Source organism: Stegodyphus dumicola, chromosome 6 (genome assembly GCF_044657685.1).
Source record: "Stegodyphus dumicola isolate Sdum_Otavi_A_Nest chromosome 6, ASM4465768v1".
Classification (NCBI taxonomy): domain Eukaryota; kingdom Metazoa; phylum Arthropoda; class Arachnida; order Araneae; family Eresidae; genus Stegodyphus; species Stegodyphus dumicola.
In genome coordinates, this window is record NC_140773.1 from 20,517,883 (window position 1) to 20,544,653 (window position 26,771).

Consider the following 26,771-nt stretch of genomic DNA (forward strand, 5'->3'; position numbering starts at 1 on the left):
TACAATAATTTCCGTACTTCGGAATACAGAGACCAACTACTTGTGGTCTGAACGTAAGAATATAAAAATATTAACTGGACTCTAACTTAAATTTGGAATAATAAACAAGGGCCTACGTGGAAGATTGGCCGTATATTAACAGGAAGCCGTATGTAGTACAGAGAACTGTTAACACTACAATACGTTTAAAATTATCAAGAGGATTAAACCTCTGGCCTGGAAGGCAACCAGCAACCGAGTAAAAACTGCTAAGGCAAGCGGCCTGCTTCGACTAACTCCTTCCTCTCTCTTGCTTGGCAAAAAGCCACAACTTAAGTACTTGGCGTTCGCCAGACAAATTTGCATAAATAAGTTAAAGCTTTTAATTCTGGCCGGAAGTAGAAAATAAGAAGTGATAGTAAAGATTTAAAATAAAATAAACGTTAGTAAAACTTAAGATCCTTACAGTATCACTTTTCAAATAAAAGGATGTTGCCACTAAATGTTGTACCTGCTTAGTATTTTTAAAGAAATAATATCGTGATTTTAAACAAACTTTTTAACGCTCTACCGAAAATAAAGATATTTAAAGATATGCTGTTTTTAAATAATTTATGATTATGCTGTTGAATTTAACGCCACATAAAGGCGGAGAAAATAATATTTAATAAATAAAGTTAAAAATTCAAACGTTAATAATAAAAGAACAAAAAAAAAGTTGCGTAAGTCGTTTTATTAAAAGAGAATTGACAAAATTAAGAGTAAAGATTGAAAAAATTTAATGGCAACACTTAACACTGTATTAGGAATTCTAAATGCTGCTGTTAAATATTTTGTGATTCTGCTGTTGAATTTTATGTGGCGTAAATGTGAAGAAATCAATGCTTAATAATAAAGTTAAAAAGAAAAATGTGTGTTTTTGCAGGAGTTAGTCCAAGAGCAGATTGGTTAAGTATGAGCTCAGAAAAAACATAAAAAACCTTAATAAATCCTCTGGTGTGATGCTGAAATTTAAATCCCTTCAGATTTAAAAAAATAATATATTTTTCTGTTATATACTTATCTTACAATGTGACCTTTCAATTTACTATATTTCATTTATGTTCAGTGAAGTATTTTTTAAGTTATATTGATGGCATCTTGTTTGCTGCTTATATTTTCTACGTAACAGTGAATAATCGATTCAAGTACATTAACAATTTGATTTCTAATTTGAATATATAACAGTAATAGAAAAGTACATTTAACTTTCAATTAAAGTAAAAGACTTCATTTAACTTCCATTTAAATGGAGGTAGATTAGCCGACACTACGAGCGTCTTCTGAAAAAGGTTATAATTTTGCTTATTGGGGAATGACTGAAAAATCACCTTCAAGATTTACGAATTATTTTTATACAAAATAGTACGTAATTGAATTGCACTTAATCTGGAATGTATTAGCAATTTTAAATCCTCCATTAAAATAAATTGCCAAGTGTACAACCATTTAGTTTCTGTTTCCCATTGACTTTCCAACCACTACAGGCCGAAGTGATCAGTGTAAAAATTTCAAAATTATAGCCCGAAAATTATAAACCAATTTTAAAAAGTATAAATGTTTCTTGAGCAGAACGAGTCCCCCCACCCCCCCAAAAAAAACATGACAATGAGAGCAACTCAGTACATGAAAAAATAAAAATATATGCCAATTTTAAAAACCATACGGAACAAATTTAAAATTAAAAAAACAATTATATCATTTTAATGTTATAATTTTTATCATTAACAAACAGAAAGCTCAATTAAATGATCTTCAATTTAAGTTCACAGAGTATAAGAAACAAGTAAAACAAAAGTAATCCAACATATGAGAAAATAATAAATGAAAATTTGATCTAAAAATATGAAATAAAATTTAAAAATTAAAAATTTTTAAAAAATGTGAAAGCTGTCAGATTTTACATTGCGCCCAAAGGCATGTTTTTTTTTAAAGTTTTGTGTGTTACCTTTATTTATTAAATATCATATTCTTCGCACTTAAACCATAAAACTCAGTTCAACAGCAATATCGTAAAATAATTTTAAAATGAGCATATCTTTAGAACTTCCGATACACAGTTTCTCGCGCTAGAGATAAAAATGTTTTTTTTTTTTCTTACAGTGTTGCTATTGCTCGCATTGAAATCATTGAGTTTGTTAATCAAAAATTCGTTAATGTTTTACAAAATATGAAATAGAAAATAAAACAAACTCCAAATTTGAGCTTCCAGATACCCGTATTCGTGTGGAAGCATACGTTATTCAAAATTTGATAGCTCTAGGTACCGTTATCTTATCACAATGCGAGAAACATACATACATTTATGCAGATTCGTCATTAATTAATTTATTTAAACATGATACAGGGCTCTAATATTTGATGGCAACAATTGAAAAGTGAACCCACATTTATAAAGAACCAACGCCAAGTGTGCCAAAATGAAATTAATAGCCCTATGGGATAAAATTAAAAAGAGAAGTTAGTAACATTACAGCAACAAATATTTTGAAATGAAAAATATAAATTCGTCCTGTTTAGTTGCTAAACCTAAAATGTGCTACGCAATGAGTTAGATAAATTACGAATTTTAAACATTTATATTAATAAAAATAATTAAAAATATCTTATATTGTAGCTTTAAGCATCGTTAATTTGAACTAATTTAATTAAAAGAAATCAAATGTGTTTCTTCTAAGCTTTATAGTTTTACTTTGGGTCAAATTTTTAGTTATCCGGATTTTTGTCGTTTCTGATGCGGATAATTTTTCTTAACTTATACAACTTAGTGCTTAGCATCTATCCTATAAAATTTGGTCCATGTTAAGGGGGCTCATACACCTTAAACCCCTTATTATCTTCGAATATGTGACTGTTGCAAGAATTGGGATATTTTATTTATTTTAAAAGCAATTACTTCCAATTTTTTACAGCTGACTACATAATATAGCTGCTTTAGAAACGAGTAACCAGAATGTTTGCGTTGCCACAAATAATTTTGTAATTTAATCCGCTTTGTGGCAAAATATTTCGTTATGTTTTCACCTTGCTCGCGTGATATTTTAAAAATGGCTAATGGTACGTACTTGAAATTTCATGGAATTCTTTATGTGGGCATTATTTTCTAAGTGAACCAAAAATTTGATGAATATTTTAGTATTAAAAAAAAATTATTCACGAAAACATTACAGATTTTTTTAAAAATAAATACATTTTATAAATTCAACTCCAAATAAATAAAAATTTAACATGAAACTCTTAGAATTTGAGGTTCACAGTAGTTTCCAAATGTTATAAAAGCTATATATTAAATATGGAATTAAATTATGCAACAGAGTGTTTTAAATTGTGAGTGCAAGGTGGAAACTTGACGAAAATTTTTGTCACAAAGCGGATTAAATTATAAAAATACCTGTGGCAACACAAACTTTCTGATGACTATTTCAGAAAGCAGCTGTATTATGTTGCCAGCTGTAAAAAGTTGGAAGTGATTGCTTATAAAATAAATAAGTTATCCCAATTCTTGCAACAGTCACATATTCGAAGACCTTATGAATTTTAAGGTGTAGGAGTCCCCTTAAGATCTTGAGCGGAACATACCATCACTGCATCAAGCTGTGGAATAGATATTCTCCGGGATATTTAATAAGGCATATTTTCCTTCGGAGATATCTGATAACGCATAACGCCTTTGAACCCCCATCAGGGATGTATCGCTTCCATCCTAAACCCTCGCATCGGACGCATGGCTTGAGCTCCAGTCACTGTCAGAGACTAATCCCTCAAAACAAAATCACATTAACATGAATACAATAAACTTCGGAGCTCTAAACACAAACAACATTGGCTCCCTTCTTCTGCGAACTGTCAAACGCTCAGCAGAGAGACAAAACTTTGCATCCCTGAGGAGGGGATTTTCCCCGGGCGCCCGCTAATCCTTTAATCCCAGGGATCCATCCGTCCCTCCTTTCCTGAACGCATGACAACGGAATCCGCACGCGTCACACAATGCCCCTAATGATGCACAGGGTGGGTAGACGGGTGGGATCGCCGTCATTAATGGCAACTTAAGGCCGATCGCGAGACATTAAAGGGGTGTTTGAAAAGCGCCACCTGGTGCACGTCATTAGCGTCATCGTCTTAATCTGGGAGTGAGCGACCGCAAAAATTTGTCTAGGCGATGTTCTTAATGAATATGCTTATCGTTCTGCTGGTCAAAGCTATTGTTCTGTGATCGTTCTCATAGAGACTACATTTTATTTCTTCTTCGTCAGGTTTCTCATTATTTTCGATGGCAGCTGGGATCAACGGGCGGCAAAGGTGTCTTCCAGATTACGCGCATTTTTTTTTCCTCTTTGAAGAATGAAAGGTACGGCAATTCTTAAGCCCTCTTTAAAATGGGCGTGAAATTTCAGAAGGAAAAAATGTGGTAATGATGATGAAATGAATCCATGAGGAATTGCGCAAGGATTCTAACTGGTTAGGATGTTTCGCTTTCATTAGCTTCCGGAATACTTTAAACAATTTCGGTGAGACTTTTTATCAGACTCATAAACACGGCATCAGGTGCTTGATGGAGAGTTACGCATATTCCATTCACGCCTACTTTTTGATATGCCAGAAGGAATAAGTTCCCAACAATTAATTACAGTATAATTTTTTTTAATTTTTGATAGTTTTTTAGCATAATTCATTCATGGTAGTTCGCGTTCTTAAACTGACATAATTTCTTTAACAAGAGTGAAATTACTTTAAGCATATTCAACAGAAAAATGTTACCTTTCCTCGTCATATTAAGTTTTCCTTAATTATTTTTAGAGTAGTTTTTAGTTTTAAATTTCCCAAAATTGTATTATCAGAATCAAAATCTTTATTTAATTAAATTGCATGGAAAAGAAAACGTGTAAAGTTCTTATTAATAAAGGAAAATTTCAGCCCAGTTATCTGTTTATCTATCTATCTATCTATCTATCTATCTATATATGTAATATAGATTTTTAAACTGTAATATATTGTATTGATAGTTTGAGGTTCTTTGCTGCGTCTGTAGAACGACAGAACTTCGTAGATACCTAAGATGTGGAGAAGGAAAAACTTAGCAGATGTGGCTTTAGAATGAACACTACTTGATAACTAATGTTTAGACATATATTCTTCTTTACACATCATCATTCTGGGTGCGATATAAAAATCCAATTCTACATAACTTGCTACATTGTTAGATAATGAATGAAGCGGAGAGATAAGCAGCACATATTAAGACAGCGATAGGAAGAGAGGAAAGTGATTTCATATTTCAGAAAAGCGATATTTATGGAGTTATCCTTTTTTTTTAACTGCGATTGGATTAAAACACTATCCGCAATGTTATTCTTACCTAACGGCATAATTCGATTAATTTCCAAGTGATACAATTTAGATTCATGTATTAGTAGTTTTAAGACAGGCAGGGGATTCAGAAAAATTAAAATGAAGAATTATAAGTGCTATTGGCTAAAGTTAGTAGTTTTTTTCCACATTTTAAATCTCATATATATGCTGATTATATTAAACTTAGGAGATAATATAATCAATTAATCAATATTGTTTAGGAAATAAATTATTATAAACTTACTTTGCAGCAATTGCGCAAGTAGTAGTAACTTGTTTTCGCACTAAATAAATTTAAGATCATACAACATTATATATATATATATATATATATATATATATATATATGCTGATTGATCTAAAATTCATTGTATTCGAAAAAAAAAAGTGTTTCTAATACTTGCGCAATAGCTGCAAAGTAAGATAATAATAATTTATTTACTAAAAAAATATTGATTATATTATGTTCTAATATAAATTTAGTAAAAGTATCAAAAAAGAGGGAACCCATGTAGGAAGTTTAATTCCGAAAATTGTGTTTTAAAGTAACTTGGATGCAAATTATGGCAAAGCACACGAGGGCTATCTGCCTAAGGGGAGGGATGCCTTTCGTGGAGGACTTTCTAAGGGAAACTGGCTCGTATACACGTTACACATGGGGAAATCCACGAAAACACCCATGCAGCCAGCCCGTTCGCGGGATTCGAACCTCGGACCGAACTACCAGTGTTCAGCGACTTTACCGCTCGGCCGCTGGTGGGCCTGCAAATTATGAAAAAGACGTTTTACGGGGACATGAATTTAAATCATGAATAGCAAAAGTTCAATCTTTGAAAAAATTAATAATTAAAAACAAGTAATTATCGATATTGATCGGAAATTAGTTGACTTTTCAAGGAGAACAAATCAACTCCCGTTCAATGAACAATAATTAATAAATGCCAAAAGTGTTTCGTCTTTTACTCAAGTAAGAATGATGATGCTAAACTGGCAAATTAAGTTAGGTCAAAACTGTAGTTCCGTGAAATGATGGGATTTATAACCAAAGTAAATTACCAAAGAACTCATTTTGAATGAAGCATTTTCGCTAATACAAGATTCTTTATAAATTGTGAGTGAAAAGCAATTTATGTAGTAAAATTTACAAAATACTTGAATAAATGTCCCCGACACCTTCGCTTTTATGCATGTTAATTTAAGACTATTTTTATAAAAATAAACAGCAGTAATCTTAATTTCAATTATGAAACAGAACTCAAAGTATTTGAAATAAACATGAGAAAATTAAGAACTATAGCAATGCTAGCTTTGCAAAAACAAATCATATAAAAATTGAAATATATATAATAAGAAAGTAAAATGAGAAATGTACATCAAGATATAAAAAGCCAAAAAATGCACTAATTAACTTACGTTCTTTTCTAGTGGGATGTCGGTAAAGTGTTGTCTTCCGTGTCTTACTCAGAAAGGGTGTGTGTCCGAAATTCCGAAATTCCGTTATTGGGCAGCGGGGATACTTGGAATTATTACAGGACGAGGGAGAGGTTAGGAATGTTTGAGGGACGTTTGTTGCGGAGTTCTTATGTGAATGAAAACGTCTGTTAAAATTTTGAATATACTAACTAGTGAATGGAAATTAATTAATTTCTGGCTAATTGTCGTGTCGGAACGAGGAAGAATATGAGTAAAATATAAAATCTACGCGAACAGGCAACCTCTAATTAATTTTTCGCAATTTCAGGATCTTCCCCCTAGACCAGTACTTTCGAGAACATTCTGGCATGTTATATAACCGCTACTATAAATACCGAGTACGCACCATTTTTGAGTCAGTCAGCTTCTACTACCGCTTCTACAAGACTCTGTGCTTCTCTATCTATTACTCTTCCCTTTGTTAGAATAGTTATAACGTCAAAATCCTAAATTTAAACTTATTTTAATTTAAACCATTTTTGGATATCTAATTTGGAGAATTTCATCTAAAGTAAAAATGATCTGCCATTTGAATTGAATAAAGATATGGAATCAAAACAGCTAACTTCTTCTTTGTCGTCACTGTATGCTGCCTTACACTCAACCACAACAATGCCCGGATTTTGATGCCAAGCTTTGTCATTCTGTTCCCATCCATAAAATCATCACATATATATTTAAAACAGTGATTACAATTCAAAGATTAACTAAATTCATATGTAATATTTTTTGTACATGTCATGAATGTATCTGAATGAATTTTGAAGAAAACATTCGAAACTTAAGGGGACTCATACACCTTAAACCACTTATGATCTTCGAATATGTGACTTTTGCAAGAATTGGGATATTTTATTTATTTTAAAAGCAATTACTTCCAACGTTTTACAGCTGACTACATAATATAGCTGCTTTGGAAACTAGTAACCAGAAAGTTTGTGTTGCCACAAATATTTTTGTAATTTAATCCTCTTTATGACAAAATATTTCACCATGTTTCCACCTTGCGCGCATGATATTTTAAAAATGGCTAATGGTACATACTTGAAATTGGATTGAATTCTTTATATGGGCACTATCTTCTAACTGAACCAAAAATATGATGAATATTTTAATACTGACAAATTTTATGGGCGAAAACATTAAAACTTTTTTAAATAAAATACATTTTATAAACTCAAAATAAAATAAAAATTTAACATGAAATTTTTAGAATTTTAGGTTCACAGTAGTTTTCAAATGTTATAAAAGCTATATATTAAATATGGAATTAAATTATGCAACAGAATATTTTAAACTGTGCGCGCAAGTTGGAAATATGACGAAAAATGTTCTCACAAATCGGATTAAATTATAAAAATATTTGTGGCAACACAAAATTTCTGATGACTATTTCAGAAAGCAGCTATATTATGTAGTCAGCTGTAAAAAGTTGGTAGTAATTGCTTTTAAAATAAATAAGTTATTCCAATTCTTGCAACAGTCACCTATTCGAACATCTTATGAGTTTTAAGGTGTATGAGTCCCCTTAACATAATCAAGAATAATCGCAGGGGATAAGTAATTTAAATTACTTATCATTAGTAAAACAGTTAAAATTTTCATTTAGTAAAACAGGACAAGAAGTTACTTAAAATATTATCTTGCAAGAAATGCAGATGTATAAATTGTGGTAATTCAATTTTTGGAATGTAATTTTACAAATTACATTAATGTATACTGCCGCTTTCAAAGTACTTCTCTTGTGCTGATTTACATGGCATTTGCATGTTCCGAAAGCAGGATATTTTCTGAATATTTTTGTGTACCTAGCATTCAGGCTGCTGCATATGAATCATACAGTAGCACCTCGAGATACGAGCACCTCTATATACGAGAAATTCAAGATACGAGGAAAGTCTGAGCGAAACATTTGTCTCTGAATACGAGCATTCACTCGAGTTACGAGCAATGAGCCAGGCTATTGGTATGCGTAGCGTCAGTTCCCGATCTGGACGCCTATTCTATGATCACTGGATCTGTCTACAACTTAAGCGAACAATATTGACTCAAAGAAACCGGTATGGACAGCTATCAACAACTTATCGGAGAAAGCCATTCTGTGGTCCTCAGTTGGTGGGCTGGTGGGTCCATTTAACTCATGGAGGTAGGAAGTAAGACCCTTTCCTACCTCCATGATTTAACTTTACTGAAAGGGGACAAGGCTTCAAGGAGCTTTAGACCAATCGCAGTACAGACGAGTGACGAAATTTATAGCGCGCGCTGGCTGAAGTTCTAGGAATATTCTCCCATTATTTCACTAACTCACACGCTGCATTTGTAGTTCGAAAAAAATTGCACAAAACAGTATTATGACCAACACGCAGCGGAATATGCTGCTGTATTATGTGAAGGAAAATTCCGTTTTTTAAGGGGAAACTTAACTCAGGAATTTAGAGCTAAGAAATAAAGAGTGATATGGGATACCACGAAAGCAATGGTAAATAGATAAAAGTAAATGAATTAAGCTTACTTCAAATCCTTTTAGAAATAAACAATTTTAATCATTTAAATTTATAATATGATTAATTTGCATTACAATCTAATAGCAAACTAAGTTTTTTCTTTCTTTCTTTCTTTCTTTCTTTTTTCTTTTTTTTTTCTTTTTTTTTTTTTTTTTTTCCATGCTTACATTAAAACTGTTTTCCCGCAATTTATTTTACAGTTACTATTGGAAAAATATTTCTTTACATAATAAATTAGAAAGAAAATATTTCTTTCTTAATATTTCTTCCTTTTTTTTTATTTTCTTTTACTATGAAAATTATTTCTTTCAGGAAAAGAAATAAAATTTATTCGCTATTACAGTATGGCCGATTGCTGCTGCATTCAACTATCACACACGCATCAAAATGCTTTATTTTAAATAATTTATTCTATAATTAACATGAAAGAAAATATTTTTTCAATATAAAATATATAACCAAAATTAAACTAATCTATCCTGTATGTGTGATTAATTCGTTTTGCAATTTTTGTCACACAATTACTAACACCTTTTTTTTTTTTTTTTTTTTTTTTTTTTTAATATTACATTGCTGTTACTTGAATTTTTTATATATATAAGAACTGCTCAGTTTAAATATTCTTCCTTCTCAAAAGATTTTATTCTGTGAAAACAATTAAAATATAGTAATATTTTCACAGTGTAAGTACTAAAGTAAAAATAATCAGTGTAGGTCTCTTGCAGTTGAAGTCCTTGTCAAACAAGCGTTTCGACACATTTTAAATAGAAAACTAATAATAATCAATATCTCTTTTACAATATAAAAATGAGAATGTTATGAACAGTATTTTAGTCCAAAGGGGCTTTGTCCCTGAAGGACTATTGTTTTCGTTTTGCGATTTTTCGTCGGACTCATAAACGTCGGTTCACTTTTCAAACTGTTGCCACAAAATGTTAGAGTCCTGCATTATATTTGAAGAAATTAAATAATGAAAAATCTGCATAAATGATTGTCTATTTCTCGCATTGTGATAAAATAATGGTACATAGAGCCATCGAATTTTGAATGACGAAATCCTACTGCGAATATGGGCATCTGAAATCCCAAATTTGGAATTTGTTTTATTATAGATTTTATATTTTGTAAAACTTTAACGAATTTTTGATTTACAAACTCAATGCTTTAAAAGCGAGAAATGGCAACGTTATATAGAAAAAAAAAAATACTTTTATCTCCAGCTCGCGAGACTGTGTATATCGGAAATTCTAAAGATATGCTTAATTTAACATTATTTTGCGATATTGCTCTTGAACTGAATTTTATGGTTTAAGTGCAAAGAACATGATATTTAATAAATAAAGGTAACACTCAAAACGTTAAAAAAACGCCCCTTTGGACGTAATTTAAAATCTGAAACATTTCAGATTTAATTTTTTTTTTTTTTTTTTTTGGTTGTTGTTAAATTTGCAAAGAAACAATGATTTTTTAATACTATAATAGGTTACAAAAGTACTATTCCATGAATAAACCCTCAGTCTTATAGCATTGTTACTTTATAGCATAATACAATAATAATGCAGTATAATTCTACTAACAAGCCCACCAGCTGCCGAGCGGTAGAGTCGCTGAACGCAGGTAGTTTGGTCCGAGGTTTGAATCGCGGGAACGAGCTAGCCGGCGTTTTTGTGGCTTTCCACATGTGTAACTTGTATACGAGCCAGTTTCCCTTAGAAAGTCCTCACTTAGAAACCAGTTTTAAAACGTAATAAAATTACACACAAAATAATAATAATAATAAATAAATAAATAAATCTGAAAGCCTTCAGATTTTATATTACTTCCAAAGGGCCATTATTTAACGTTTTTCGTGTTATCTTTATTTATTAAATATCATGTATTCCGCACTTAAACCATAAAATTAAATTCAACAGCAATATCATATAATTTTAAAAAAGCATATCTTTAGAATTTCCGATACATAATCTCCCGCGCTAGAGATGAAAATGTTTTTTTCTGTACAATGTTGCTATTGCTCGCTTTGAAATCGTTGGGTTTCTTAATCAAAAACTCATAAATGCTTTACAAAATATGAAATAGATAATAAAACAAATTCTCAGTTCCAAATTTGGGCCTCCAGATGCCTATATTAGGATGGAGGATTACGTTATTCAGAATTTCATGGCTCTAGGTAGCGTTGTTTTATCACTGTGTGAGAAACATTCAAACATTCTGCAGATTCCTCATTATTTAATTTCTTTAAATATAATAGAGTGCGATAATACTTGGTGGCAACGATTTGAAAAGTGAAACGCCACAAAATGGCAAAACGAAATTAATAATTAATAGCCCCTCTGAGCTAAAACTTATTTTTGAAAGTATCACATTAGTAGTAGTACAGCTACTGAAAAAGATATTATAAAGCTATTTTATAGTTTTATAATTTTTTTTTTTAATTTTTATTTTACAGTAGTGTGAATTTCGCGTAATAATGAACGACATTCCTTTTTGTGTTCACAGTATTATTGGTAAGGTGTTCAACTGTTAGATTTTAAAGTAAACGTAATTCTTGCTGTACATAAATCGAGTAGAAGCTTATCGGATGTCTATATTTGTGTTAAAGAAAGTTTATGTGCTTGATAAACTTATCATCTTCTACATTTTTAAAGCATACAATTACAATTTATATCTATAATTTCTGGAATAGTATAACTTTTCGTTCAGTAGAAATTGCGTTCTTGTTTTCTGAATGTGGCTCCAAATACTCTCTCAGTTCATCGCAAATTAAAATAACTATAAATTTTGGCAATCTGAAATACGCAATGAAAACATCTTTTGGCAAAGCAAAAGCATCAATATATTTTCTATAAATTCGCCACCGATTCAGAGATCTACGACCGTATTCTTCGTTTAAATATGAAAAAATCAGCAGCGAAAACACATACAAAGCCATTGTCTACTTAGTACGTCAACTGCACAACCCTGATTGACGGCGCGGCAACACTTTTTCACGCGCTTTCGACAACTTCCGTACTCAGAGAATATAGGATGTCGGGCAGACCTGTTTTTTACTAGCAGCGACATCTGGCGGCCCACAACTTGCTGTCGACTCTCGTAGCGTAGAATAACCGTCCTGGCTCGACTCGGGGAATAACCTCGTCAGATCACTCGGTATTCTTGGATCTACGTGTTTGTTCGCTTGTGAATCAATTGTTTATTATATTTAGCGTGAAAATAATTGTTCACGATGCCTCCCAAGAAAATTTCTGCCTCAGATAGTGGTGCAAATTAAAATAAGGAAGTCATGGCCGTTGAAATTAAGAAAGAAATCATAGATAAACAAGCGTGGTGTAAGAGTGACGGAATAGGCGACGACTTAAGGCTTTTCAACATCAACAGTTTGCACAATTCTGAAGAAGCAGGAACAAATTAAGAAACATGATGAAGCCAAAGGAGTTACTTCCAAGCACCGTCCCAAAACTTCTAGAAGATGTTGAAAAGCTGTTGTTGGTGTGGATTGACGAAAGGCAGCTAAAACGTCGGCGTCGGAAGCTATCATAAAGGTAAACTACGGCTATATTATTTACCAGTGTTATTTATTAGAAAAAATTATTTGTTAATCAAAAATTTGTTCAAGTTGTAAGGATCTTAAGTTTTACTAACGTTTATTTTATTTTAAATCTTTACTATCACTTCTTATTTTCTACTTCCGGCCTGAATTATAAGCGTTAACGTATTTATGCAAAGTTTGTCTGGCGAACGCCAAGTATTTAAGTTGTGGCTTTTTGCCAAGCGAGAGAGAGGAAGCAGTTAGTCGTAGCAGGCCGCTTACCTTAGAAGTTTTACTCAGTTGCTGGTTGCCTTCCAGGCCAGAGGTTTAATCCTCTTGATAACTTTAAACGTATTGTAGTGTTCACAGTTCTCTGTACTACATACGGCTTCCTGTTAATATAAGGCCAATCTTCCACGTTTATTATTTCAAACTTAGCGTTTAGTTATATTTTTATATTCTTACGTTTAGACCACGAGTAGTGGGTCTTTGTATTCCGAAGTACGGAAATTATTGTAAATAGAGAAAAATAAAGGGTTTTGTATACCCTTCTTGTGTATCCTGTCTACTTCCCACAGTTATTGAACATAGCTTTAGTAAGCTCTCTGTTCCGAGTCAGGTCCTTGCATGTTCCCGAAGAAAGTAAGACGGAACATTGAACCTGATAAAGTTTTACAAAAATATGAAATCGATAACAAAACAAGTTCTAAATTTCAAATTTGGGTTTCCAGATGCCCATATTCGCAGTAGGATTACGTCATTCAAAATTGGATGGCTCTAGGTACCGTTGATTTTTATCACAATGCGAGAAACATGTTTTATCAAAATGCGAGAAACATAATGAAGATTCTACATTTATGCAGAATCTTCATTATTTAATTTCTTGAAATATAATACAGGGATATAATAACTGGTGGCAACAGTTTGAAAAGTGGTTACATCCAGAGTGATTCGACGCAAAATCGCAAAACGCAAACAATAGTCCCTCAGCGACAAAGCCCCTTTGGACTTGAATAATAATGAACACCAAAAGCATTACAAAAAAATCATCTTTTAAGAATTGGTGTGTCATAAATAAAATTTTGATTTATAATTCTTTTGAGGAAGTTAGTGTCGTTTAATCAGCATGTAAATTAAGTAAATAGTGGGTAAGATAAAAAAATACATCATATAAAAACTTACCTATTAAATATTTAAGAACGAGAGTAAATTAAATGTTTTTAAGAAAAATTTACGAAGTGCAAAAATCTTTGCATGTATCAAAGATTTTCACTGTATAGCTTTAGTGCTACTTTTTTTTTTTTTTTTTGGTAACACCGCATTATTACCCAAAGTGCACCAAATATAATTGTTTAATGTTTTTATGACATAACTGAAAAGAGCTCCTAGCTGTGGATTGCGGTAATTAATTTTCCCTCACAGCAACCATTAGTAAATATTCCGTTTAAATGAATACCTAAGTAATGAGTTAATTATTTTGCAGTAATTAATTAAAAGATGGCGACGGAAATGTCAATAGTAACTTCATTACATATGAGAGAAAAGAATACAGGTATTAAGTAATTAATCAAGTGTGGTTTTGTGATTCAAATGTTTCGTTCAGGAAATGTAAAACCATTTCTCAAGGTCAAAAATGATAACATTTGTTAAAAGAATTAAGTTTGTCTCTGATAACATTTTTCTTCTTAGTCGTTATAGAAATAAAGAGCAATGATTTCGATGTTCTTTATGTTAAAAACGACTTTTAATCTTCATTAAATTCCAGAATTCATTTCTTATTTCTGCTTCAGTGCAGTGTCTCGAGATAATATCATTTTAATTATGTGTACACAAGTGATGTTTTATGCATAAAAAGCTCTAAATAAGAAAAAAAGTTTAAATGAAAAATGTTAGTTATTCCCTATTAGTCACGGCGAAATTAATAATAAATTCATTAAAATTAATAAAGTATAAGAGAGTACAAAATATATCACATTAATTTTCAGAAATCAGTAATTTCAGTTTCAATCTTGTAATCTTCAAATCTTGCCAACTATCAATAATGTGTGATTCAGTATTAGATTATGATCAATGTATGTATTATTCATTATTACGACTTTTAAATGCTTTTATAGTAAGATAAGCGTTTAGAGACATATTTTACATTTATTTTAATATTGTTATAAGCTTTAAAAAATGTGAAAGTTTTCAGATTTTGTATTACGCCCAAAGGTTAACGTTTTATGTTATAAGGTATTTCTCCCACCTTCTTAGCGAACCTTCGTAGTGTAGTGGTTCTGGTCACTCTGGGTCGGTATTCCAGAGGTCCGTGGTTCGATTCCCGGCGAAGGCGTTTGCTCATTTTTCATCTTGCCTCCTTCCAAAAATATCCTAATGTCTCTACAGTAGCGCCCGAACTATAATTCTCCTCACCCAGGATTTGGCGATTGGGTCCCCTACAAACCCCAGTCGCCTTTTAAAAGGGGGAGTATTCTCCCGCCTTCCTAGCGTGCCTTCTTGGTATAGTGGTTCTGCACGCTGGGCCGGAATTCCAGAGGTCCGTGGTTCGATTTCCGGCAAAGGCGTTTGCTCATTTTTCATGTCGCCTGCTTCCAAAAATATCCTAATATCTCTACAATGTGTTACCTTTATTTATTAAATATCATGTTTTTCGCACTTAAACCATAAAATTCAATTCAACAGCAATATCACAACATAATTTAAAAGGAGCAGACCTTTAGAATTTTCGATACACAGTCTCGCGTGTTGGAAATACTTCTTTTTATATACAATGTTGCCGCTGCAACCCTTAAAATAGTCGAGTTCCTTAATGAAAAAAATCATAAATGCTTTACAAAATATGAGCTAGATAACAAAGCAGTTTCCAAATTCCAAATGACTTTATTCGATGGAAGATTACGTTATTCAAAATTCAATGGATCTAGGTGCAGTTATTTTATCCCATTGCGAGAAACATACATACATTTATGCAGATTCTTCATTATTTAATTTCTTTAAATATAATATACGGCGATAATATTTGGTGGCAACAATATAAAAAGTGAAACGCCACAAAATGCCGAAATGAAATTAATAGTCCTTCTATGCTAACGCCTTTTGGACTAAAAAAAACCTCACTTTACAAAAATTGTTAGCATAAATTTAGGTATTTTGCATAGTCAAACTCGAAAGGCATACGAAAAGAACGTGCGCCAAGATATATATTGGCAAGAGAAAGTAAAGTTAGTGAGCAGTGCAGTATATTTGAATTTCACCTTAGCTACGTGGAGTGTATTCGTTTAGTACTTTCTCTTTTCAGGTACTATGTCGAAGTATGTTCCTGTTTCTCTTTTTTCTTATTGCCTAAAATAGGTAAGCCTGATATTTAGGCCTGATGATGATTTTATGTAAGTTATCTCCTTTTCGATAATTCAGTGTTTTAATGTCTGTGAAGATTATTACTTTTTTGTGATGCTTAAGTTAAGCAAAATTATCCTATTTTATTGAATAAAGATTTCGTAGTTAACTTTTTGACTTATGATTCTTTAATGAAAACTGTGCTTGAGGAAACTTGCTCATTACGCCTTCAAAGCTAACAAAAATTAATTAAAAGGGGCTATTAGTCCCGAAATGTGGCTTCAGTCGGTTCACTGCAAACGATTCTATCGCTTTTCAGATTGTCACCACCAAATATTATCGCCCTGAATTGTTTTAAAGAAATTAAATAATGAAGAATCTGTGTGTATGTATGTATGTTCCTCAGATTGTGAAACAACGGCGGTACATAAAGCCATCCAATTTTGAAATACGTTGTCTTCATGAACCCGAACATGTGCACCTAAAAGTCCGAATTTTAAATTTCGAACTTGTTTTATTATTTATTTCATATTTTGTGAAATTTTAAGGAACTTTTTATTAACGAACTCAATGAATTGAAAGCTAGCAGTGGCAACATTGTTATCTCCGGTGGGAAGGAACATATAAGATTTTTGATTTCCAATGTTAATTAACAATATAAAATATGTATGGCCCAAACAATAATAGTCGAAATCACAGTCGGGAATTCTCGGGAATTCTAAAGATATGCTGTTTTTAAATATTTTACTGTTCAATTGAATTTTATGTGGCGTAAGTGCGAAGAATGGTATGTATGATAAATAAAGTTAACACATAAAAGTTAATACTAAAAAGACAATAACAATAACAAAAAATTTTTAACCATCTTTCTAAGAAAACTGAACATTCATATGATGAACTGAGAGAAGAATGAAAAAATATTAAAATGTATGCCAACTCTTAACACTGCTTGGGACTGCTACTATGCAGCTCAAAAATTTTTTTGTTGAATTGTATGTGACGTTAAGGGCGAATGAAATGTTGAGTAATAATATAGGAAAAAAAGGGTTTTAGCAGGAATGAATGCAAAAGCAGGCTGGTAGACTGCGAGGTCAACGAGAGCATAGAGAGCTTTAACAAATCCTTTTGGGCGATCATTAAACTATGAAACCTTTCAGAATTTTTAAAAGAATCGTTTATTGTAAATCTTAATGCCAGCACCAATTCATCTATTTTTCATTGTCTAAAAGTGATGGCCCGTGCAATGCTGAATAGTTAAATGAAATGCTCATTAAAATGTATTATCAAGCTGAAGCTTACTAACACTGTTTTCGTATTTAAATAAAATTACAGTCCAAGTCCTGGGTAATTCGAGCAGAAACGAATTCCATTATTTAATACAGCAAAGCAAAAATTGTTTATCTCTACAAAGGAAAGGTCTTTTTTTCTGCAGGACCTTTTAAAGGTAATACATTTTCCTATCTTATTTTTCTAATATGGCTTGCTAGATCTGAATACTCTTTTCTTTTTCCCTTTCAGGGTGCTCAAATTGTGTACTATACGTAAATTAACTACATTTTACGTATAAACTTACGTATAATATAACGTATAATATAACGTAAAAATATACGTAAATATATACTGATTTTTCGAATATTTTTTATGATATTTTTACGCTGAAGTTTTGTTTTTTATACGAAGAGCCATTCGTATATTGCACGTATTTTTCGCGTGCAATTTACGAATGCATGCGCCTGGGTAAACGTGCACCTCCTGTTTCAGTTGCCAATAGTCCGAACCAAACGTCTATAAATATATGTATATATAGTATATCCACTGTGTTACCCGGCTCAGGCTCAGTCTCTTTAGTCTTATATATTTGTAAATTATTCATTTTTTGCTTTAAAATGAGTCAATTATGTTGTTCTTATCTTCCGGTTAAGGTTTTATGGTTAAGGTTTTTATGCCTTTTATGCTATGATAAATATGCATGCAATATTTGTAGAGTTATCATCAATTTAAAAGTTGTTTAATTGCGGCTAAGCCTAACTATTTTTGCCATGGCGGTCATGTTTGTTTACATTTGAAACTCGGCAGAATAGCGGATTTCTTGCCAATCTAGAGAAACTAAGCTTCGCAACAACAAAGTTAACGCCTTCTTTTATTATTGCGAATTAAATCATGCTTAATCCACTCTGAAATTTATTCGAGGAAATAAGCGTTTAAAATTTACTTCGTAATTTTTAATAGAGATATTTTGAATTTTTATGTATTTTTGACTTGTCGCGAAGTGAGAACTGAATTAATTGAATGAGAAATACAGAATCGTCTGTGAAAAAAAAATTTTTTTGTTTGTTGTTGGTTTAATTTCTTTTATATATCGTTTTAGACTTATTATAGTAATTGAATAGAACATGTGACAATGATTAAATAATTCTTCAGAAGATATAAATTGTGTGCATCCTGAGTTATACAAATGAATAAAATGTAACTCTGTTAAGTGAACCTAGCGCCAGTGTATCACTATGGTAAATAAATATAATGAATCTTTTAAAAAGCGCGTTTATTCTCTTGTGGTTTATGCGCTATCGACGAAATAGATTTAATTTAATTCAATAAGTTTAAATGAAATGCAAGAAAAAATGCATATAATTTAATATTCCGTACAAGGAAGTCATGTTGTGTAGATATAAAATTTTTTTGCTAGATCTGCATACTCTTTTTTTTCTCTGTTTCGGGGTGCTCAAATTGTGTTCTGCAGGGATTGTAAATTTACATAAAGATATACAGCAGACTTTACATCTAAAAATGGAAATATGCGAATATGTAATCGACCCCTGAAATTCATAGCGTTAGGGCTTTTAAGAAGCGACAGTTATGGTAAAGAGGGTGGAAGCATTTCTTTGATTCATGGTCCTCCTTTTCATCGTCCGCTGTCCACTCTCGTCCACTGAAACTCGTTTTTCCATTTCGCATTTCTTCTTTTCCTGAGGCCCATAAATGTCCACTGATGGTGTTCAATCGAGTTTGAAATATGCAGACACCTCGTAAAAAGTTCGCTTTTGGCCGATCTCTAGAAAGGCATATATTCACGCTGAAAGGAGCCACTGGAAAAGCGATTCTTTCTTGCAGTGTGAATTTCCATAGTCGCAAAATATTATATGTAAACGTAAGCAAGGAAGAGACAGATCGTATTTCAGAAAAAACTGCGATATTCTTAAGAGAAGAGGAAATAAACAGAATTTTGCTGCATATATTTTTTAAATTATGCACAGGCAGTTAACATTACTGCTGTGATTCTATTAAAGTACAGGAATAAAATTTCATGCAATACATTTTCCAGTTTTTACATCAAATACCTTGGCACAATGCGGAAAAAGTTACTTGTCGTAACTTGTGGTTACTATCTAGATATTTGTTGGCATGTAAATTTTAATTTTATAATAAAAGTAAAAGCAACAAGTACTATAACAAAAATACAATATCTACTTAGGCATAGATATCTACTTAGATTTATTATAGTAATTGAATCCTATAATAAATCCTGTAATAAATCCAATTCTATAATAAATCTACTTAGATTTATTATAGAATTGAAGACAATATCTACTTAGGTCAACAAAAAAAAATTTAGAATAAAAAAAATAAAATAAATAAATAAATAAATAAATAAAATAAAAAATAAAATAATAAAAATAAAAAATAAATAAAAATTAAAACGTTTAGTATGTGAACAAACTGTATTAACATCAAGTGTTAAAAAGTTTGAAACAAGTTAACAAGTTTAAAAAAATGTATTTGAACTTGAGTATTTGAACTTGAAAGTATTTTATTAACGATTGAAAATTTGAACGAGATATAGGGAGAGTGTGAGCTAATAGTAGGAATTAAAAAATATTTAACAAATGATATTTTAATGAAAGCGAAAGCATTAAAAATTTTTCTCAGTAATAATCCATCTTGATCACATAGTGTATTTGTGATGTAAAATACACGAAGATCTAAAAGTCCATAAATATTTCAAAAACTTATAAAATCAAATAAATATGCATAATGAAGCTCAGTTGATACGAGAGTGAATTGCTAGTAGGGAGGATTTTCTCCACCCTTCTTTTCTGGCAGGTGGTGGTGGTGTGGTGTATTTAATTATGGCAAAGCACACTAGGGCTATCTTCCTAAGGGAAGGGATGCCTTCGTGGAGGACTTTTTAAGAGAAACTGGCTCGTATACACGTTAAACATGGGGAAAACCACATGCAGCCAGCCCGTTCGCGGGATTCGAACCTCGGACCGAACTACCAGTGTTCAGCGACTTTATCGCTCGGTCGCTCGTGGGCTCTTTTTTGGCAGGAGGCTCAATATTATTTAGTTAAATTTTTTTCTCATAAAATGTGCTCTACGACGTTAACAGAACTTCGATGACTATCCGAATGATTTTGAAATGGTTTTAAATGTAACCTCTTTTTTTTAAATATTCCGAACAATTTCTTTAATTACATGTAATGGTTTTATATATGTTACCGACAAAGTATGAAATTGGTATTCTATAGAACATCTACATGTTACGGTGAAACACCGAAATCTGGAGAATGTCGACATTCACATAGTCTCTTGGTGTATGTCTGAAATATTTTCCAGATACTCTTATTTCTGACTCACACCGGTCAATGTCGACATTCACCATGTACTAATGGTGAATGTTGTACATATAACAATATTATATTTTCTTCTCCGTAATTCAGTCGCGAATAAACGCACTTGAGACTTGAAATAAGAACTTAAGAACATGAGAACCTAAAACACACAATACATTCAAAATGAGAAAGGAAAATAATAGAAGTTAAAAACTTACTTAATTATACAGTACGTTCTAAATGAGAAAATAAAATAACAATAATAAAAAACTTTCTAAATTATGCGATTCAAATCTTATGTATTGCAACAACTTAAACTATTATGGCACTTTATGACCTCTCTTTTCGACTTTCACCAGAGCATATCTGTGATTGTCGACATACACCGGTGAGGGTCCGAATATACAAGAATGTAGTGAAATATTCGGTCTTTCACCGACGTATTTGGTGAATGTTGATATTCTACGGTGAAAGTCGACATTCTCCAATTTCGGTCTTTCATGGTAACATAGACATTTTATAGAGTTCCGAAAACTGGCTGGCAGTAAATGAAAAGTTTAAACATTTCACACATTGCAAAGCATTCTATAGAATGTCAAATGTCAAATCGAAACAAAGTACATACATTCTCATATTATATACATTGTCTAGGAAAGTATATAATAATTCGAGAAATATATTAGCAGTTGTAATGCATGTGATAGCGGAGAGTTTCTATGGACTTGCAATTTCTGAATGAATTTTTAAACAGCTGTATACGAGATCACTGCTCATTTTACATTCTACGATCTTATTTAGAATCGAAGATTTTTATGACCATCGAATTCCTATCTGGTCAGTTTCAATTGCTCAGTCCAATGGAAGTAGCCAATAATTTGTTAAGTATATGTGTAAAGCAAACTGCGCTGAATATTAAAATGTGAAAAAAGTAATGAAATGAATTCAAAATGTCATTCAAGCCTACCATTGATGCAACAAATAGTTTAATTTTAATTTCTTATTTTTTATATGGAAATTTTGTTTTCCTTTATAAGAAAGCTATAAATGTTGTTTCGTACAACTTTCATTTTTCTTTATGTATTTTGAATAAAAAATTTAATGCCACTCTTTCATTATTTTTAAAAATAACATTTGTATTTTTGAGTAATGAGCGTCTTTTAAATGATAACCTTAATCAAAACCATTTTTCATACTTTGCCTCAGCCCATCAGCGGCCGAGCTGTAAAGTCGCTGAACACTGGTAGTTTGGTCCGAGGTTCGAATCCCGCGAACGGGCTGGCTGCATGGGTGTTTTCGTGGTTTTCCACATGTGTAACGTGTATACGCGCCAGTTTCCCTTAGAAAGTCCTCCATGAAGGCATCCCTCCCCCTTAGGCAGATAGCCCTAGTGTGCTTTGCCATAGTTAAATACACCACACCATACTTTGCCAAAAGGTCATTTGTTATTCTATAGAATGCCTAGGTATTCTATACAATGCCTAGGTGAATTATATGATAATTCTCATATTTCATATTCTACCTAAAAACCCAGGTATTCTACAAAATGCTTACATATTCTATAGAATGTAGACGTTTCATACTTTGCCATTAACATATTTACGAATAAATCGTTGTCAGCTTTAATCTGTCCATGATTTTGGCTATCAATGTACATAGCGATATCAGTTAGTTAAACTTGAACTAAATCTTTAACCCCACTAAGAAAAAAGGTGTAAATTGCTTTACGATTTGTTAGTATGCCCGCTAATTAAAATTTCAAAAATTTTCGTGATCTTTTGGTTATCTTGTACTGTAAAATTTCATGTCTCATTTTTATGTTGAAATCTGTTACTTAATATTTCCTTTCAAAAATATCGCTGTGTATCACATTTCTGTTATTGCTAATGTTCACTTGTCTGACGTATAAGAAGTTTAAGTCCCCAAAATTCCTCGTGGCAAGGAGCGCAAGTTTACCTATGTCGGTGGCAACAGCCTTGAGCACCTTACAGGTGACAGTGCGATTTAGCACTGTCACCTATCTCACTGTCACCTGTAGGGAAGGTGACTCGCCGCTTCAGGCTCGCCGCGTACCGATCGAGAAGACTTTAGACTCGCCGCATATTTAGAGTGTCCCACTCCGCACAGACACTATACATTTACAAGCATCCATGCCTTTTCCAGGATTCGAACCCGCTCCCTTCTGTACGGTAGTCAGCGACGCTAACTATATCGGTTGGGCGGCAATCACACTTATGAAATTTAGCATTAAGAAGATAATAGAAACAGACAAGTTTCATGCGAAAATTCTATTCCATATATTTATTATAAAAATTTTATTAACTATATTTATAATAATAAATTGTACTTAAATGAATTAGTATTTTACGTTACATAAAAATAACATTTGTTCGTTTTTGTTTATTTTTCATGTCAAGTGTAACACCTCATTTGATTCTTTCAGTGAATTTCTTTTTCTAGCTTGCTCTATACTGAACATATTTTCATAGTTTTTTGTCCAGGTGTAACTTTTATTTTGATCCTACACGTACGTTGAGGTAACGATTTATAGTAATGTTCTGGGAGATGTATTGCCATTATTTGCTCGGTTTTAGACGCGATAGTTTCTAAAATAAATCTCTTGATTTATAAAGAGATTATTTCCATCAGTTTTAAAAAGTGTACTGCATGGAGCGGTTTAAGTAAAGTTAGTTAAAAATAAAATTATTGGAAGGAACGTTTTTGGAAGCTGGACTGAAGTGAGTCCTTGTTTTTATAGGTAAATGTTTCAGCGTTATTACATTTATATGTGTAGTTAGAATGAAGTTAAAAAAATTCAATATAGAAACATGAATATGATAATATGGTTGATAATTAGAATACAATTTAAAATTTCTTCTCTTAAATCATGAAGAAAAGCATTACAAAATCTGCATGTTACAGAAATTTCCAAAGAAAGGAATAATAATTTTATTCATTCTAATGTATTTAAATAAAACTTAATGATGTGAATGTAATTGTTGTCATAATGTATCACATTTCTCTTAGCTCGAAATAATCCTTTTTGGAGAGCAAGAAGATTGTTTCTTGAAACCATTTTTTTAGACTTATCACCTGCTTATCATCCTTCTCTCAATCCAGCTTTAATGTTTCAACTTAATTGGAAAATTATTTTCATGCCTGCTGCGGGATTGTTCTTATGAGCTGAACAATCCATCATTTTAATGTTTTTCAGTTGTATTTACTGTCTAACTACTACACAAATAGATTTATTTCCATCTGTAGCGTTATTTAACTTTGGTAGTTATTTAGATTTAATGAGAAGGTTTGATATTAAGCAAAGATTTGATTCGTAGAGAAGATATTTTTCAAAGCAGAAAAAAGTAATTTTAATAAATTAGTTAGTTGCAATTTTAATATAATGCATATATTCTAACAATTTTTTCGAGCTAAATCCATTTGATATTCCATGGGAATGAAAATACACTGTATTCATTACAGTAACATTAACTAATTAGCTCAAGTGTTAATTAATTAATTAGCTCATGTATCCTGAGCTAATTAATTAATGTTACATTAATGAAGGCCAAAAACATCTTGCTTATAATATTCAAAAATTTAAACAAAACAGAATTTTAGATCACCAAGCGCATACTACTTGAAGTTTTGTTATCAAACGTATGCTATCCTCATAAAAGCTCTAATTTTAGTTTAATTAATTCTTATTTAATTCATATATTCTAACAATTTTTTTGAGCTGAATCCACTTGATATTCCATGGAAATGAAAATACACTGTATTCATTACAGTAACATTAATTAATTAGCTCAGGTGTAAAGATCCTGAGCTAATTAGTTAATATTACTGTAATGAAGGCCAAAAACAGCTTGCTTAATAATATTCAAAAATTTAAACAAAACAGAATTTTAGATCACCAAGCACATACTTTTTAAGTTTTTTTTTTTTTTTTTTTTTTTTTTTTTTTTTATCAAAAGTATGCTGTCCTCATAAAAGCTCTAATTTTACAACTTAATGTATAATATCTTTGAAAAAATTCTAAGGACATATATTTTCCTTCTTTCTAACAGTTAGATATAGCTAAAAAAGTTTATGAATTCGTTTCAGCAAATTTTAGTGATTAGTATATAAGGTATTTCTCCTACTTCCCTAGCGTGCCTTCGTGGTGTAACGGTAGCACATTGGGCCGGTATTCTAGAGGTCCGTAGTTCGAGTTCGATTCCCGGCGAAGGCGGTTGTTAATTTTTCATCTTTTCTGCCTCTAAAAAAATCCTAATGACTCTACAAGTGGCACCCGAGCTAAAAAGGCTGTGGATGATGATTCTCCGCACCCAGGATTTGGCGACTAGGTCCCCTAAAACCCTAGTTGCTTTTTTTAAAAAAAAGGAGTATATAAGGTATTTCTCCCACTTCCCTAGCTTGCCTTCGTGGTGTAACGGTAGCACACAGAGCCGTATTCCAGAGGTCCGTGGTTCGATTCCCGGCGAAGACTGTTGTTAATTTTTCATCTTTCCTGCTTTCGATTAACCTAATGACTCTATAACTATAATAGGGTAGCATTTGTTTCGAGTGGAGTTTCAGTATTCTTGACCACGGGTTTCCTAATTGTGCCTTTAAAATGTGTATCTATTCTATTCGTATGTGCTGTAAACACGCTTTTTCAGCATATTCACATATATTATGATTGAGAATTTCTTCCAAGTGTTTTTTAAAGCTTTTAAATTTAGGGTTAAGAGTACATGGTTTATAATTAGCTAAATCCTTATATGTTGATATGGCTCTGATCAGAAAGACACTTTATTCAAATCACTTTATATAAAAGCGATCAGGTCAGTCTTTCAAGTAAAATGTATTAAAACCTCGATTAGCTGGCTCCATCATTCCGTTCCGGAGCCATATCCGCTTTCCGATGTTCATCTCATTCATGATCTTACCACGGCTTGATCCGGCTCGAAATCAGTCATTATCAGATTCAGAGAAATCGGGGTAACTCGAAACCACTTGCAACATTTCATAGAGACGGACTTATTCAGAACTAGCTGGAGTACTGATTGCTATTCGAAGCATAACATTTTATTTGCAGATTTAAAATGTTACTTCTAACAAGGCTCTGCACATACTTCAGCAAATCAGAAGCAATAGAAGATATTCAAATACCTCTCTTGCCGTTGAACTGTGAATTTCTATTTAGAGTCTGAGAAAAATTCCTAATTGAAACAGTAACCAAGTTATATGCACTCATGTCCATAAATTAAGGATAATTCGGAGTCACGCGGAAATCGAACTCTAAAATAAATATATCACCTGAAAAATCACTACACACATCTTCAAGAATCATATGCACATTTCATGAAATAACCAGATGACACCGATGGTACGTCACAATGACGAGAGTGTAAGAGAGTGATAAATAAGGAATACAGGGAAAGAAGTAAAATTGTTCGCAGGCGCATTATAAGCATTTCAATGCAATTACCGAATAGTTATGACACAGGACGCATTTGGATGATTTGTTACGTGGTAGAATTATCGGCCGTCTGGAATGTGGCCGTACCCAACTGGAAGTATCAGAAGAACATTGGAATTGCCCAGAGTGTCATCTCCAGGCTTTGGCAACAATTCCAAGATGATGGTAATATGAGTAGACGTTACAGCACAGGTCGCCCCAGAGTTACAACGCCGAATGAGGACCGGTATTTGGCAGTTACTGCCAAAAGAAACAGGCGAAGCACAGCCTCAGACCTGTCTCGTCAGCTCTCTTCAGCAACTGCTACGACAATTTCAAGGCAGACCGTGTACAGGCGCTTAGGGCAGATTCGTCTATATGCTCGTAGACCTGTCAGATGCGTTCCACTTACAGCAACTCACTGTCGCCTGCGGTTAGCCTGGAGTAGAGAGCATGCATTGTGGACACCGCAACAGTGGGCTTATGTGATGTTTTCCGACGAGTCCAGGT